General features: G+C 38.3%; 1 pseudogene; it reads left to right on the top strand.

Moving 5' to 3' along the window:
• The first annotated feature begins 486 nt into the window (after positions 1-486).
• On the top strand, positions 487-1,424 carry LOC130861682 (olfactory receptor 52E1-like; annotated as a pseudogene).
• The last annotated feature ends 673 nt before the right edge of the window (positions 1,425-2,097 follow it).

Below are 2,097 nucleotides of genomic sequence, written 5' to 3'. Positions count from 1 at the left end.
CACAAGCTATGGCAATTAATTATAAGATGGTGGCTGCCTAAGATATAAAGGAAAATCTACCTTTATATCCAAAGAAACTCAAAAGAAAGCAGGCATTTTATTATTATTTTAATTCTTAAGCTAAAGTTGAACTTCCTTAAGAGGAGTAACAATACTTGATTTATCTCTGCACAGAAAATACCTGGCCATTCGTCTGATAATCCGTTGATCCTTGATAAAAGTTTTATTTAATTATATTAAAGGGATGAATGAAAATAAATGTAATAAGTCTGATGAGCTTGACTGAAATAAAACAGGAATGACATATTTCAGTTTTCATAAAAGTCACATAGTTATATCATGATGGGCTTGGTGATTAGAAAAGACTACACATATTTTTGTATAATTCTGTAGGAAATCCATAAAATTGGAAAGAAGAGCTGGAGCCTCTCAGTGAATGAGACATCTGGTCTATGATATGTGCAGCTGTAAAAGTGCTGCAGAAGCATGGTCCCTCCTAATGGCATACAGTTCTATCCCTCCTTTTTTCTCCTCCTGGGAATTCCAGGGCTAGAAGACGTCATATGTGGATTGCTTTTCCATTTTGTATTGTGTATATGACTGCCCTACTGGGAAATATTACAACTCTTTATGTGATTCAGACTGAACATAGTCTCCATCAGCCCGTGTTCTACTTCCTGGCCATTCTGGCATCTATTGACCTGGGCCTGTCCACATCCACCATCCCCAAGGTGCTTGGCATCTTCTGGTTCAACCGGAGAGAAATCTTCTTTGAGGGCTGCCTCAACCAGATGTTCTTCATCCACCGATGCACTGGCATGGAGTCAGCTGTGCTTGTGGCCATGGCCTATGATCGCTATGTGGCCATCTGTAACCATCTTCACTACACATGGGTGCTGACAAACAAGGTGGTATCAGTTATAGCATCACTTATCCTCCTGAGACCCTTAGATATTGCAATCCCCTTTGTTCTGCTCACCCTAAGGTTACCCTTCTGTGGGCACCAAATCATCCCCCACATATACTGTGAGCACATGGGCATTGCCCACCTGTTCTGTGCCAGCATAAAGGTCAACATCATCTATGGCTTATGTGACATCTCTATCTTGGTGCTCGACATCATAGCCATTGTCATCTTCTATATCCATATCCTCTGCCCTGTCTTCTGCCTACCTTCCAGGGGTGTGCGACTAAAGGCACTCAGCACATGTGGCTCCCATGTCTGTGTCATATTGGCCTTCTATACTCCAGCATTCTGCTCCTTCATGACCCACTGTTTTGGCCGAAATGTTTCTCAATACATCCACATTCTCCTTGCTAACGTCTATGTTGTCATCCCACCTGCTCTAAATCCTGTTATTTACGGGGTCAGAATCAAGCAGATAAAAGAAACAGTAATTAGAACTTCCAGAAATAAATTATGAAATTTGGTCTTCAGATATGAAGAGGAGAAAGTGGAACTTCTCCACTCCTCTGATGACGGAAATATTACAATGTCTGGGGAAGATGATATTCTAGGTGTAGAGTTATAAGGTATTTCATTCATTTTAGAAACAATAAGCCAAAAGAAATAATATTAAATATTTAATATAAGCATAGATCCAACCACATAGAAATGTCAGAAATTACATGATAAATAAAATAGCATTTACATGAAAAAAACACGAGGTTGACAAAAATTGACTAATATAACACTCACTTATATACACATATGAGCCAGACACTTTTTAAGTATTAACTCATTGAATTCTTATAACTATGATAAGAAATAGCAACTAATTAACCTCTTTCTTTGGCTCAGGAAACTGAGTTAATAATATGGCATGAAAAAGAGTATATATAGAGGAGGTAACCAGAGAAATCAATCCACCTGAAGAGACAGAAGTTTCTTTAATCATGGGAAGGTGGCTATGTTTTAAATGGGACATAAACTCAATTTTTTTTTCTACCAAAGATAAATATTATTCCAAACTAACAAAGGTAGAGTCTGAGGAAAAAGTTCAAAGGCAATTTTTGTTGTTGTTGTTTTCTTGTGTCTTTTCTTTCTCCTGACTCATGTCAGGATAAGATCATGCTCTCACGGGCTGGCTTAAAGTG

This window comes from Hippopotamus amphibius, chromosome 9 (assembly GCF_030028045.1).
Source record: "Hippopotamus amphibius kiboko isolate mHipAmp2 chromosome 9, mHipAmp2.hap2, whole genome shotgun sequence".
NCBI classification, from domain to species: Eukaryota; Metazoa; Chordata; class Mammalia; order Artiodactyla; family Hippopotamidae; genus Hippopotamus; species Hippopotamus amphibius.
This window is presented reverse-complemented; position numbering and strand designations above follow the sequence as displayed.